The following is a 16,022-nucleotide window of genomic DNA, read 5'->3' on the forward strand; positions in this document are numbered from 1 at the left end:
AGCCTTCCCTTATAATTAGGAGAGATTCAATCTCATGCATTGTGGTTGAAACCACAATTTTGTGAACTTCCCCAGTTTACAAAATTTTCACCCAACACACTAAAAAAAGAGAGAAAGGAAGCCCCTCGAAATTGCAAATTTTATCAAATGTTTATGATCCTCAATGTCATCATTGGATGCAAGAGAAGAGCATACTTTACTTTCAAGAACAAAATGACTCTACATCCCTAAAAAATTGCTAACCTGCAACCCACAATTAGCTTCGATACCATGTTAGATTTAGTTGTCAGGCTACCCAAGATCAAAACAATTAAAGGAAAGCAAGACAAGAATATAGAGATGAACAAAACTCAACACTTCCTTAACACTGAACTAGCACTCATAATCAAGTGAACTAGTGAAATCAACATAGGGATAGATGAGGGTTGTTTATATATAAAAATATGGAAAAATATTTCCAAGAGGAGTAATAACTCATAATTGCTCAAAATAGGCATGAATTTTACCAACTTGGTAAATGCTAGATTCCATTTTTTATACCTAAATAAATTAGAATGTAAATAATGCTACAGGGAAGTGGCTAATAAATCCAAAAGAGGGTGTGAGACTCAATTACTTAAAGAGATGGGTGTGAGTGACACGTGTAATTGAAGGATTGTGATGTGTGCCCTCATACTAATCATTATAATATAACCTAAGAAAGCTTAATAATATGTGTAGGAAAAATAAATAATCCCTAACATAAGAAAAACAAAAACCTACACTAACATCTCTTACCCTAGATGAGTCATTGTCAAGGACATGCCTCATCAACTTTGGTAATTATTGCCATAATTTATTTCCCCAATTTGAAAAACTTTAAAAGTGGAAGAAACCAAAGTTTGAATGAATGTTTTAATTGTAAAAAGGCCATTTGAGAAAAAAATGCCTCAAATTTGTGAATTAAAACATTGGTGACCCTAGATTTTGTCCAAAAGTTGATGATCCTCAATGTCATCATTGGATGCAAGAGAAGAGCATACTTTACTTTCAAGAACAAAATGACTCTACATCCCTAAAAAATTTCTAACCTGTAACCCAAAATTAGCTTTGATGCCATGTTAGATTTAGTTGTCAAGCTACCCAATATCAAAATGATTAAAGGAAAGCAAGACAAGAATCTAGAGATGAACAAAACTCAGCACTTCCTTAACACTGAACTAGCACTCATAATCAAGTGAACTAGTGAACTCAACATAGGGAGAGGTGAGGGTTGTTTATATATAAAAATATGGGAAAATATTTCCAGGAGGAGTAATAACTCATAATTGCTCAAAATAGGCATGAATTTTACCAACTTGGTAAATTCTAGATTCAATTTTGTATACCTACTTAAATAAGAAGGTAAATAATGCTAAAGGGAAGTGGCTAATAAACCCAAAAGAGGGTGTGAGACTCAATTACTTAAAGAGATGGGTGTGAGTCACACATGTAATTGAAGTATTATGATGTGTGCCCTCATACTAATCATTATAATATAACCTAATAAAACTTAATAATATATGTAGGAAAAATAAATAATCCGTAACATAAGAAAAATAAAAACCTACACTAACATCTCTTACCCTAGATGAGTCATTGTCAAGGACATGCCTCCTCAACTTTGGTAATTCTTGCCACAGTTGATTTCTCCAATATCAAAAAGTTTAAAAGTGGAAGAAACCAAAGTTTGAATGAATATTTTATGTGTAAAAAGGCCATTTGTGAAAAAATTGCCTCAAATTTGTGAATAAAAAAATTGGTGACCTTAGATTTTGTCCAAAAGTTGATGATCCTAATTAAAGAAAAAGGAGAATGTGGAAAACCCTAATTTTAGAAGTGTAAACTTTGTTTTAATGATAGATAATAATGAGAGATAGGGTAAGTTTAAGGAAAGTGATGAAAATATGGTAATCGAAAAAACAAACTTGAATACTAATAACCATAGGGTTAAAAATGCAAGTTCTAGCAACAATGGTGATTTTAGTATAAATGATGTCAATGACTCCATTATAATAACATAAAGTAATGTGAATTTAGGGGTGTTTAATAATAACCCTAATGGAAATAATTTAACATGATGATTGAATCAACAAATTTAATGGGGAATCACCCTATTGACAAAAATAAAACTTCTAGCAATAATAATGATATCACTGTAAATGATAACAAACATAACATTGAAATTAATAAATCAAAACTGATAGATCAAATTGACACAAATGTTGTTCAAAAGGATAGCTCCCCCCAAATGTTACCTAATACTAAGAATGGCCCTAACTTATTTTTTGTGCCTAATTCTAACCTTAGGCAAAAGAAAAATGCCTAGGAATTAGTCTTAGACAAGATTAAGTATAGCATTGCTAAGGCCAAAATTGACGAAAAGAGAAAAGGGAATAAAATGAAGAACCAATAGGGGTTGCAAGGTCCTTCTCTAATGAAGAATTTAGAGAAGGGATTTTTTACCCTATGCTTGATGCTTCTCCCTTCACGAGTGATGATGAGTTAACAAGAAATGATGACACTCTTCATCTTGTAAATGGATGGATAAAAGTTGATAATAAAAAGAGACAAAGGAGTAGATCTTGAGCAATTGAACTTTTCTCAAGGAGGAAAGGCAAAGATGCTATAATCCCTCAACACTTCGATAAATTTAGGAATCCTAAGGAATATTCTTCAAACACAATTACTAATGATACTTAATTGCACCAGTTGGAATGTTAGGGAACTAGAGTCCCTTAACAAAAAATATTTAGTCAGGAGGTACATGAACCTTATTAAGAATAAAGATGTTTTTCTACAAGAAGTAAAAGCTGTGAAATTCCATCTTGATACAACCCTGAACTTTATATGAAAAGAAGTTACCCATTTTTGTACTGAGCATGACATGGGTCGAGGTGGATTTGTCATTTTGTTGTCTAATTAATGGACTCAATTTGTGATTGATTCCATAATATCTCCATGCAATACAGTAGTTTGGATTACTTTTGAAAAAGATAATAAGACATTTGGTATATCCTTAGTATATGCCCCCTATGAATACAAAGACAAAATTAATATTTGGAAATGGTTGTATGGCCTTTAAGAGATTTCATGGCTAATCAGAGGGAATTTCAACATGAATGAGAACAATGAGGATAAATCTAGAGGAATTGATATGGAATGGAAAGGAAATGAAAAATAGTTTTTATACAAAATGAAGAGCAAACTCAATCTCTTTGATCCTCTTGAAGCATTGAAAAAAGAGAATAAGAACATTTGGTTTACTTGGTGTAACACTCGGAAGGGAGATAAGAGAATCTATTGCAAACTGGATAGGTTATATGCTAATAGAGGCTTCATCAATCTTGACCAAAATGATGTTGGTATAAGGGTTAAAGTTTACCCTTGTTCTTTATTTGACCACCGCTTTGTCATTGTTAAAGTCCTTATAAGAAATCAAAGACCTAAGGCTCTTAGGAAGGATGGCAAATTCCTTTTAAATAACTCCTTGCTCAAGGATGGGGACTATAATGAGACCATCTTAATTCTTAGAGAAATAAATAGTTGGGTATTGAAGGAAAAATCAGCCATCGACATATGGAATGCTAATGTTAAAAAATATATTGCTATATTCTAGACTATTGGAAAAAAGAAGGCCATGGATAATACAAAAAAGGAAAATGATTTACAAGAAAAATCATTGAAGTTAGAATTTGAATTGCAAAATGACATTACTAATGTGGGGTTCAATGAGGACTTAACTTCTACTAAAAATAGTTTGAGAAGCCTACAAACCAAAAAAAAACCAAGGATTAAGGGTAAGATCAAAGACGAACTACTTAAATTACGGGGACAAAGGCTCTAAAATTTTGTTTAGATACATTAGGGACAAAAGTATAAAAGAAAAAGTTGAAAATGTGTAGGCTGATAATACTCTATTTGAGTGACCCTGATGAAATTAAAAATCCATTCCACCATTATTACAAAGATTTTTTACATCTGAAGAAGGTAATCTAGAGTGGCACAATGCTAGGAAATTTTGTATAAATATGATACCAAATAAGATCTCTAAAGAAAGATTAGAAATTTTCACAAAACACATCCCAAAGGAAGAAATTGTTAAGGCTATTTAGGCTCTAAATAATGACAAATCCCCAAGGATTGATGGTTTGCGTGTAGAATTGTTTGAAAAACACATTCAATGGATAAGTGATGATTTTCTATAGGTTTATACAAAAGATATAGATAAAGGATCTTAAGGTAGTGTAGCGTCATAAACTGTCACTGGTACAATTTACACCTCATGATTGTGCTCCTACTGTAGCATGTTCTATCCCCATCCACTCTCTGGGTCTAATTTGTGCTTATTACCCAGCTTTGATGTCATCTACAACATGTTGTGGGTCCCACAAAGGGGTACCCACCTCCCTAACACCTTATTTTGGTCCCCTTTGTAGTGAGACCAGGGCGTGGTGCATCCTAGTATGGACCATGACACCCTAAAATACCATGGTCCTCCTCAAAGGGATCCCAATTTGAAATGTGACATGTGTTATGTCTCCCTGCCAAGATTTCACCCCTAGGGCTATACATGACCATTGAAGGTTCACCTAATCGATAATCTACCTAGAAACCCCTATATAAAGACATCATATCAATTCACTTGACATAAGTTAAAATTCTTAATATTTGTGCATCAGTGAAGCATTCAGTAGTAAGCATTTTTAAAGATCTTCAAGGCTACATATTCATCATCAAGCATTGTGGAGAAAAGTCATGTCATTTTTCATGCAAGCATGTATCTGTGATTAGGGTTTTGTGTTTGTCATGCCATTACATACAACATTTGTGATTACATTCAAAGAGCATTGCATCATCAACAACAATTGTAGATCCGAGGTATATTTTCTTAAATAATATTTCAGCATTTACATTATTTCATTCAAGGTTGTTCCAAATAGGGGTTTGACTTACACAAACCCTTATTCCCAATATATTTCCCCATTGCTCTATGTGCAGGAATAGGTGCAAAGTTGTAATCAGGAGGATTGACATAATTCATAGAGACGAACAAGTTCAGCTTTCGAAGGTGGAGAATTCAGAGGACCATGGCAAATTGATGCTACCCGCTCCTGAAAAATCAGCCCGAACTTCATGGAATAGATCTGAAACATATTCTTTTGCCCAGATCTAGGTTGGTTTCTTTGTGCGACATCCATATCTCGCTGTTTCTAAAAGTTTGCTTCAATAATGACATATTTTATCCTAATTTACAAACATTCAACATTCCACTTAGAAAGAGGACTGATCAACTACACACCCCATTGAATCTAATCAGAATCTTAGTCTCTTTCCTACAAGGATTGAGCCTAGATCTATTAGGTTAAATCCTCTTTCAATGTAATTGGGTTAATTGGGCTAGTTAGTGGTTTTATTATTTAAAACCCTAATTCCTAATTTTCCTACCATTTCATTTTGGTGAACCCGACTCCTTGCATGCTTATTTCTTATTTGTAGTCTCAGATTTAATTTTTAGACATTTTAAAAATAAATTTTACAACCATAAATCATAATTACATAATTTAATGGTTAATTTCATAAAAAGCCCTAATTTATTTTGCTAGTTTTGGCTTGTGGGTTGCATAAATTTTCATGTAGATTTTCAAATCTGATTTTAGCCACTTAGAATGGAAATTAGTAAATCTGATTTATTTGCTATTTCACATATGATTACATTGTTTTTTAGTTGCCTTTATCATAACCATGTGTTGGATAATGACTTATTTCACTTTACATTGCTTCTTTTCATCCATAGTACTTTTGCATGTTGTATTTTAGGGTTTCTAATTTCGAAACATATCTCGAAGCTTTTATCTATGTTGTATGTTGTTTTATGAAGCTATTTTTAAGAAAATGCATTACATGTGTAGACCTTATAAAATCTTTTGTAGACAATGATAACCCTAAAGATGATATCCATAAAACTAACACTTGTGCCTCTCCTAGGGTATCTAATGTGAACGAGGACAAGGTTAATACTCCTGTCAATAATCTCTCTAATGGAGAGAAAGCATTTAAGAGCAACATGAAACCATCCTTTTCTCATAGGCAAACTCTAGTGCAAGGGGGAAAGATCAAAATGTTGGTTTATCACTCTCTCTAGATCATCATGCTTCTTCCACATATACTCCTTTTTGCTCATTTCATCAAACTAACGATCATCATGCTAATTATTGTCCCAATTTTCAAAAGGGAATGCAAGAATTAGTTTATAATGGAACTATCAATATCATAGAAGACAATCCTCCTCCTTCTAGCAACCCTTGTCCTACATCTCAAGAGACAAGACTTAATCCTATTGATGACCAAGAGAAACTAGCTAGAATAATTTTTTGGAGATTGAAGTATGATAGGAATGTTGTTTTCCTTTTCATTAAAATTAATTATAATCATAATAATAAAGAAGGTGACGAGCATTGTCTTTTTCATTGTAGTTATTCTTATTCTCTTGGAGATTATAAAGCATTTAAAACATTTTTTCAAGACCAATTTGATAGAGCTCACATAGCTCTTAAAATCAATCTTGCACTCTTTCTTGCTGAAGAGGTAGTGCCTTAGCACTGCATTCACGCTATCGTGTTGCTCCTCACCCTATGGCACTAGTAGTTAATTTAATTGGGGCCTCTTTATCATAATAGGTGATGCATTTTGAATTAAAATCATCTCGAGGCAGCAACATAATTCATTCTTGCATCTATGCTTGAGGGGCAAGAATATTATCTTATCTCTACTCTCTATCTAAGGTTTCACTATTTCCTTTATGGGTTGCATTTTTCATAACTTCATGTTCTTTCTTGCATGGAATTATCCTTCATGTGAGTACATGTGTGTTCCTTGGTTAGGATCTATTCCTTGCTTAAAATAGTACATCTCTTATGAAAAATCTCTCTTTAAGGCGGTTTGTAATCCTTCATCTTAATTCTACATCTTTCCTTTTCAAAGATTACCTCTTCTCTAGAGTTGTATTTCACTGATGTTAAATATCTTTTCTTGCATTGAATATTCCTTCATGCAAGTACATGTGTGTTCCTTGTTAGGACCTTTCCTTGCTTAGAGTGGTGCATTTTTCTTATGTATAATCTCCCTTTGGAGGTTGTGTACTGCTTCTTTTTGTCCCTTTACTTGGGGGCCACTGATTTTCCCTATCCTTTCTAAGGATCCACTTTTCCTTTCTTGAGTGGTGTTTGCTTATGATTTGATGTCACTCTTTGTGTGAAGTTGTTTATTGGTTCAAATATTCTCTCTTATGCAAGAGGTGTGTATCCCTGTCTACAACCTCTTTACACTTGGCAATGCATATCTATTATAAACAAATCCCTCACTTAGGATCAGAAGTGTGTCACCCTTTATCGAGAATCCCTTTAACCAAGCATAAGGGGGAAAATATGAATTCTTGTTCTCCTCCCTTTCGATGATGTTATTTTTGTTCAAGAGCTCCTCTTGGAGATAGATGCCTTTTGAGCAAACATCTCTTCCCCTTCAAGGATTTCCTTTACGCTTCTTGCAAGATATCTATTTTTCAACTATCTTGTCCTTGCTTCTAAGAGTATTGCCTCTTTAGCTTGGATTTATCAACATTGTTTCTTTAAAAGGATATCTCCTTGATGTTGAAGGTGTGTATCCTTGTTTCTAGCTTCCTTTAGACATCAACATAGGACTTTGTTGACATCTTAAGGGGAGGGAGGGGCAGAGCATATCACTCTCTTTGTCCTATATCTTTTGCATGTCTTAAATGGGGTGTTCATTCTCAAACAAAACAAACTCTTATACAAGATGCTTCATGCCCAAAACCAAATGGAACATTTGTATATGTCTTACATGGGGTTACACATTCTCGAAACCAAACAAAACAAAGTCTTACACAAGATGTTCCTGAAACCAAACATATATTTGTCTTACACGGGGTTACACATACTCAAAACTAGACAAAACAAAGTCATACACAAGATATTTACGAAACTAGACATTTTTGCATTTATGATGCTGGAGCATCCCCGGTGGTCGGTTCATAGCAATCTTGCATCAACCAAAAATATTCTCCTTTTTGTTTTGCTTTTTGTTTGCAGTTTCACTTTTCCTTTCTTTGTGTCCCAGTTTTGGCTCACCAGATCCTATGGATTTGAATTATACTTGATCATCTTTCTTGCTTCAAGACCGCATCGCATTTGGATCATTTTTCGGCAATATATCGCTACCAATTTCCATGATAGTTTCTTGTTACCAGTTGCTTGGACCTATTTTGGTGATCTACCGGAACCCATTCTGAAGCTTGCAGAGCCTTGGGCGTTGATTCTGATGTTCCTTGACGTGTGGCCGACCTTTTACTGTGATCTATGTTTCATCCTTTGGATTTTCCAGAGGAATCTCTTGGCAGAGGCTAACCTTGTTTATTTTGCATGTTAGGTCTTGTTCTTCGGGGTTTGATCCCTTTTGGGCCAACTGGATCATTTGGATCGATATATATTATTGTAATTACGCATTATAATGGAATCAATCAGAGAATCAAGTAGCTAGACTGTGCGTAGAAGATAGATCCCACGATTCAAGGTCTCGGTTGTGACCTATTCTGTATGTTCTACCAGGCTTGTGAGTCGGTATGTTGTAACCCAGTTGTTACCGGTTGGATGTAATCAGTTTCATAAAATAAACCAATCTGTTTTGCATTGCCTCCATCATATCTTTGTGTTTTCGTTGTGTTTACTCTTGTTGACCGGTCCAGATTGATCTCTTTGACGTCCCTCCTCACCGGTGACTACATCAAGTGGTATCAGAGCAAAGTTTCATTTCTGAGGTTGCGTGTCCTGAATTTTTTGTTGTAGGGTGGCGGATTGCGGATCCGACTTGCAGCTGCAGAGGAATAGCATGAACGATGGTGCGAAGAGGAGCTAGCAATGGTGGAGCACGTGGGAATGCAGACCCTGCTGTGATGGAGATGTTGCGAGGTATAGAAACCCGATTGGAAGTCGTGGAGACAACCCAAAGAAGAGGCCGACATATTGAATATGTGAGTGAAGATGATGAAGAAGAAGCCCCGACAGAACAAGCACACCCACTGACAGTTGATCCGGATGAGGAAAGGTTTTTGAGGGTTTTGAGTAGGGCAAATACTAAACCTCATTTTACCCCACTGAAATATGATGGGAAGTTAGATTCAGATGAATTGATGGATTGGATCTTGGAGATGGAGAAGTATTTTGATTTTAAAAACACTGCAGAAGAGAGGAAGGTGAAATATGCCCGTACCCGGTTGAAAGGTCATGCATCTCTTTGGTGGGAGCATTTGCAAGTTGATAAACAGAGAAGAGGTAAATAAAAGATTAAGACATAAGATCAAATGATTGCTAAGTTGAAATTGAAGTTTGTGTCGGCGAATTATCAAGTGGATTTGTTTCAAAAGTTGCAGAATTTTAGACAAAAGGAATCTAGTGTAAAGGAGTACACCGAAGCATTCTACAAGTTGAATATCAGATCTTGACATGTTGATGATGAAGTTGAACAAGTTGCAAGATATTTGAATGGATTGTGGATGTCTATACAAGATGATCTAAGTTTAATCAAATTGGAGAGTGTTGAAGAGGCTTACCAGTATGCCCTAAAGGTAGAAGAGAAGTTAAACGAAAGATATGAGCAGAGGCAGAGATGCAGAGGTGGAAGGTTTATCGGAGGAAGATTTCAAGGAGGAAGAGGATATACCAGAGGAGGAGGAACCAGTACAGATCAGAGCAAGGACAAGGAAGTGAGCAAAGAAGGTAATTCATATCGAAAGGATGATAGAATTTCTACCAGACGAGAGAACCAGATGGTTACCAGAATGAGAATTTTGGAAGGAAAGACAAGAGGACATTTAGAGGAACCTTCTTTAAGTGTGGAGGAGAAGGACATCGTGCATTCAAGCATAAGAAGACAGAAACTACTAGAAGAGAAGCAATGGTGGAAGAAAACCGTGCCGCATCAAATAATAAACCAGAAGATGGAGAATTGTTGGTTATGAGGAGAGCTTTGTGTCATACCAGAGGAGATGAAGAGCCCTTACAGAGGAAGAATCTATTCAAGACCAGATGTAAGGTATCCGGTAAGTGTTGTAAAGTTGTTATTGATAGTGGTAGTTCAGATAATCTTGTTTCAAAAGAAATGGTGAATAAGTTGAAATTGGAGAGATTGAAACACCCTAAGCCTTATCAAATAGCATGGATTTAAGATGAACATAAGTTGTTAGTAAGTGAACAATGTTTGGTGAAATTGAAAATTGGGAATAATCATGATGAAGTCTTGTGTGATATTATGCCTATGGATATTTGCCATATTTTGTTGGGTAGACCTTGGTAGTTTGATGGATAGCCAATACATGATGGGAGGAAGAATACATACACTATTGTATCCAATGGGATGAAGCAAACCTTGTTACCCTTGGAGGAACCTTTGACGAATGAAATCTGTAGGAATGCTAGAATCTATTTGGTAGATGGAAGGAAATTACTAGATGGATTGAGACATGAGAATGTGTGTTTTGCCTTAATTCCTAAAAAGAATGAGAAACCAGAACCGGAAGGAGAACACCCATAAGAGATAAAATATTTGTTGACAGAGTATGAGGACATCATTTCAGATAATGTACCTAATGGACTACCACCTGTAAGAAGTATTATTCATTGCATGGACTTGGTTCCCGAAGCTAGTTTTCCTAACAAAGTTGCAGGCCAGTTGACACCGACAGAGAATGAAGAACTGAATAGACAAGTGCAGGCATTGTTGAAGAAAGGTTTGATCAGGGAGAATTTGAGCCCTTGTGCAGTACTAGCAATATTAGCACCTAAGAAGAATGGAGAGTGGAGATTGTGTACTGATTCCAGAGCAACAAACAAGATCACAATGAAGTACCGGTTTCCTTTGCCTAGGATGGATGACATAATAGACTGTTTGAGTGGAACAAAATACTTTACAAAGACAGATTTAAAGAGTGGATATCATCAAATCAGGATCAGAGAAGGTGATGAGTGGAAGACAACGTTTAAGACAAATGAAGGACTACATGAATGGTTGGTGATGCCTTTTGGATTGACTAATGCATCAAGTACTTTCATGAGGCTAATGAATGAGGTATTGAAGAAATTCTTGGGTAAGTTTGTTATTGTGTATTTGGATGACATTTTGATTTTTAGTAAGATAAAAGAGGAGCATTTATTGCAGTTAAGACAAGTTTTGCAGAAGTTGAGAGAAGAGAAGTTGTTGATCAATATCAAGAAGTGTACCTTCATGAAGGATGAATTAGTCTATTTGGGATTTGTGATATGTGAGGATGGTTTGGAGATGGACCCTGAGAAAGTGAAAACAATTGTTGAGTGGCCTACATCGGAAAGCATTGGAGAGCTAAGATCATTTCATAGATTGGGGAGAATTTACCAGAAATTTATTAGAAATTTTAATTCAGTTTGTAACCCTATGACTGAGAGCATGAGAGGAGATAGGAAGGAATTCAAGTGGACCACCGGAGCAAACAAGAGTTTTGAACTGTTGAAGCAGAAAGTGACTGAGCAATCTGTATTAGCTTTACCGGATTTCAACAAGGTATTTCAAGTGGATTGTAATGCACGTGGAACAACGATAGGAGCAGTCTTGAGTCGGGAAGGGAGAGTAACAACTTATTTCAGTGAGAAATTCAATCATGCCCGAAGGAGATATTTAGTGTATGATCAAGAGTTTTATGCCACATTTCAAGCCTTGAAGAAGTGGAGACATTACTTGTTGCCTAAGGAGTTTGTGTTGTATACAAATCATCAAGTTCTGCAGTATTTAAATAGTCAGAGTAAGTTGAATCAAAGACATATGAGATGGGTAGAATTCTTGCAGAGTTATACCTTTGTGTTGAAACAAGAAATTGAAAATCTAACAAAGTTGTTGATGCATTGAGTAGGAGAAGGAATTTGCTGATAGAGATGAGAGTGATAGTATTAGGATTTGAAGATTTGAAGACCTTGTATGATGATGACCCATATTTTGTAGAACCTTCGAAAGCATGTAGAGAATCGATTATGGTAGATAGAAGTGAGTGGTTGGATTACTTCATTTAGGATGGGATGTTATTTAGAGGAGTTCAGTTGTGCATACCTAAGAGTTCTATGAGGGAGAATCTGATAAAGGAGAAACACAGTGGAGGACTAGCTGGACATTTTGGCATTGACAAAATAGTAGCATTGGTGAGTGAGCAATACTTTTGGCCCCATATTCATAAGGATGTTAAGAGATATGTGTAGAGTTGTAGAGTTTTTCAAGTTGCAAAGGGTAGTAGCCAAAATGTGGGATTGTATAAACCTTTGACAATACCGGTAAGACATTGGGAGGATATAAGCATGGATTTTGTACTTGGATTGCCTAAGACATCGAGAGGGAATGATTCTATATTTGTGGTAGTGGAGAGATTATCGAAGATGACTCATTTCATACCTTGTAAGAAGATATCAGATGCATTGCATGTAGCAGACCTATTCTTCAAGGAAGTGGTGAGATTGCATAGATTACCTAAGAGCATAGTTTCAGACAAAGACACTAAGTTTGTTGGCTATTTTTGGAGAACACTTTGGAAGAAGATGAAGACAGATTTGAAGTTTAGTTCTACTTTTCATCCACAGATTGATAGACAAAAAAAAGTTGTTAATCAGAGTTTGGAAAACTTGTTGAGATGTTTAGTGGGAGATAAAACCAGAAGTTAGGATTTGATCCTTGCACAAGCAGAGTTTGCCTACAACAATTCAGTGAATGGAAGTACCAGAAGAACACCTTTTGAGATTGTTACCGGAGTGCATCTTAGAGGTATATCAAAATTGAGAGATATTAGTAGTGAAGACCGGAGAAGTTTAGAAGCAGAAGACTTTGCAGATCACATGGCAGCATTGCATATTCAAGTTAAGTAGAATTTGGAAGACATGAACAACAAGTATAAGGAGAAGGCAAATGAAAAGAAGAGACATAAGGAATTTGAAGTTGGCGATGAAGTGATGGTATATCTGAGAAAAGAGAGATTCCCATTTGGAACTTATAACAAGTTGCAGATGAAAAAGTTTGGACCTTGTAGGATTTTGAGGAAGTTCAGTTCTAGAAATGTATATGAAGTGGAGTTACTAGATAGTCTAAGTATTTCACCAGTATTTAACATTGCAGATCTTCATGAGTACCATGAACCAGAATTCAGTGAGGACAATGTTGCGAACTTGGAGAAACAATTACCCCAAAAGGAACTGAATGAAATTGAAGAGATTTTGGACAGTAGGATTGGGCGTAGTATTCGAAGCAGTTAGTATAAGGAATATCTTGTGAAGTGGAAGGATAGACCAGTTGAAGAATCATCTTGGATTTCTCAGGCAGATGTAGACCGCCTTGGTTTCCCTCTAACCCCAACAAAGTGAGAGGCTCAATTTTTCAATAACCCCATATGTTTGATGTAGGAGCATCCTCGGATCATGACAATCTTGCATCAACAAAAAAATTCTTCATTTTGTTTTGTTTTCTGTTTGTAGTTTCACTTTTCCTTTCTGTGTGTCCTGGTTTTGGCTCACTGGATCTTATGGAGTTGGATTCCACTTGAAGACTTGATCATCTTTCTTGCTTCCAGACCGCATCACATTTGGATCATTTTTCGGCAAGATATCGCTACCAGTTTCCATGACAGTTTCCTATTATTGGTTGAAAGTCCTTTGTTACCGGTTGCCTGGACCTATTTTGGTGATCTATTGAAACCCATTCCAAATCTTGCGGAGCCTTGGGAATTGATTCCAATGTTCCTTGATGTGTGGCCAACCTTTTCCCATGATCTATGTTTCATCCTTTGGATTTTCCAGAGGAATCTCTTGGCGGAGGCCGACCTTGTTTATTTTGCATGTTAGGCCTTGTTCTTCGGGTTTTGATCCCTTTTGGGCCAACTAGATCCTTTGGATCGATATATATAATTGTAATCACACATTAGAATGAAATCAATCAGAGAATCAAGTAGCTAGACTCTGCGTAGAAGATAGATCCCACGATTCAAGCTCTCAATTGTGACCTATTCTATATGTTCTACTAGGCCTATGAGCCGGTATGTTGTAACCCGGTTGTTACCGATTGGATGCAATCCATTTCATGCAATAAAATTATATGTTCTGCATTGCCTCCATCATATCTTTGTGTTTATGTTGTGTTTACTCTTGCTGACTGGTCCAGATTGATCTCTTTGAGGTCTCTCCTCACCAGTGACTACATCAACTTTTGTATTACATGTCTTAAATGATGTGTTCATACTTGAAACCATAGAAAACAAACTCTTATATGAGATGCTTCATGCCCAAAACCAGACACCAATATACACAACAAGAAGAGTGGAACTAGCAAAACACAACTAGACTATTCCAACTCTTCTCCCCAACATGGATCACCTAGCAAAACATAGCTAGCCTGTGAAATCCATGTCATCTCTCGCTCTTCTTCTCATGGATCACCTAGTAAAACACAACTAGAATGTAATATCCATGTCTTCTCTTTCTTCTAATCATGAGATTATAGCTTTGTTGTTTGTGGTTCATGGTTTGGTGTATGCTCTTGCTCTTTTTATGTGATCGTTTGTGTTCTTGTGATGACAATTCAAATGATATTAGTAGTTGAGACATTTTGATTATCAAGGTCTCTCTGGCTAGTTGACTTGAGGTCTTGTTTTGGTTTTTAGCTTTTGTCGTTTTGTGTCTTTTGTCTTTGTTGGTCCTTGTTTGCATTTTTTGTCTTTGTCTTGTTTTGTGCGTCCTTGCATAAGATTGTGTGAGTCAAGACCTAATATTGCGGGCTTGCTTCCTTAAAATTAGTTATGTATACTCCTTCTGATCTCGCTCCTAATTGCTCCTCTCTCTCATATTTCTACTTTACCGCAAGTATTTGCATAGGCTCACACTCTTGTTAAAGAGGGGTCTAAATGTAGCATTGTACATTGCCACCGGTACAATTTTTACCTCATGTTTGTGCTCCTACTTTAGCATGTTATATTCCCATCCCCTCTCTAGGTCTGATTTGTGCTTACTACCCAACTTTGATATCATGTACAACCTGTTGTGGGTCCCACACAGGGGTACCCACCTCCCTAGCACCCTATTTTGGTCCGCTTTACAATGGGACTAGGACGTGGAACATCCTCGTCTGGACCATGACGTCCTAAAACATCATGGTCCCCCTCAATGGGGCCCCAATTTGAAATGGGGAAGGTGTTATGTCTCCCTACCAAGATTTGACCCCTGGGACTATACATGATCGTAGGAGGTCGGCCTAATAAGTAATTTACCTAGAGATCCCTAAATAAAGAGATCCTATCAATTCATTTGACATATCCTAATATTCATGCATCCATGAAACATTCATTAATAAGCAATTTAAAAGATCTTTAAGGCTGCATATTCATCGACAAGCATTGTGGAACAAAGTCATGTTAATTTTCATGCAAGCATATGTGCGTGATTAGGGTTTTGTGTTTGTCGTGCCATTATATACAACATTTGTGATTACATTCAAAGAGCATTGCATAATCAACAACAATTGCAGATTTGAGGCATATTTCCTTAAATAATTATTTCAATATTTATATGATTTCATTCAAGGTTGATTCCAAACCAGGGTTTGACTTAGGCAAACCCCTATTCCCAACATATTTCCCCTTTTCTCTGTGTGGAAGAACAAGTATAGAGTTGTAATCGAGAGGATCAACATAATTGACAGAGATAAATAGGTTCAACTTTTAGAGGTGGAGAATTCAGAGGACCATAGTGAATTTATACTACCTAACCCTGAAAAATTAGCACGAACTTTTGGGAACATATCTGAAACATATTCTTTTGCCCATATCCAAATTGATGGCTTCATATGACATTTGTAGCTCACTATTTCTGACAAATTGCTTCAATAATCACCGATTTTGCCCTCATTTACAAACATTGAACATTCAACTATGAAAG

This window comes from Cryptomeria japonica, chromosome 3, assembly GCF_030272615.1.
Source record: "Cryptomeria japonica chromosome 3, Sugi_1.0, whole genome shotgun sequence".
Lineage (NCBI taxonomy): Eukaryota > Viridiplantae > Streptophyta > Pinopsida > Cupressales > Cupressaceae > Cryptomeria > Cryptomeria japonica.